This window comes from Eimeria mitis, genomic scaffold (genome assembly GCF_000499745.2).
Source record: "Eimeria mitis Houghton genomic scaffold, Emh_scaff1374, whole genome shotgun sequence".
Lineage (NCBI taxonomy): Eukaryota > Apicomplexa > Conoidasida > Eucoccidiorida > Eimeriidae > Eimeria > Eimeria mitis.
The window spans coordinates 823-1,150 of NW_013568965.1; positions in this window are offsets into that span (position 1 = coordinate 823).

Below are 328 nucleotides of genomic sequence, written 5' to 3' on the forward strand. Positions count from 1 at the left end.
TAAAACCGAACACCGAAAGCCGCAGAGAAAACGCTAAACTTTAAACACTCAAGCATATGCCATAAACCCTAAACCCTAAACCCTAAACCCTAAACCCTAAACCCTAAACCCTAAACCCTAAACCCTTTGTATCTGAATAACATCACACCTGCACAGCTGAACGCTAAACCCTCTCCACCGCCTAAAACCCTAAACCCTAAACCCTAAACCCTAAACCCTAAACCCTAAACCCTAGGCCCTGGACCCTAAACCCTAAATCCTAAACCCTAAACCCTAAACCCTAAACCCTAAACCCTAAACCCTGTGTGTGTGTGGTGCAGGATGCAGG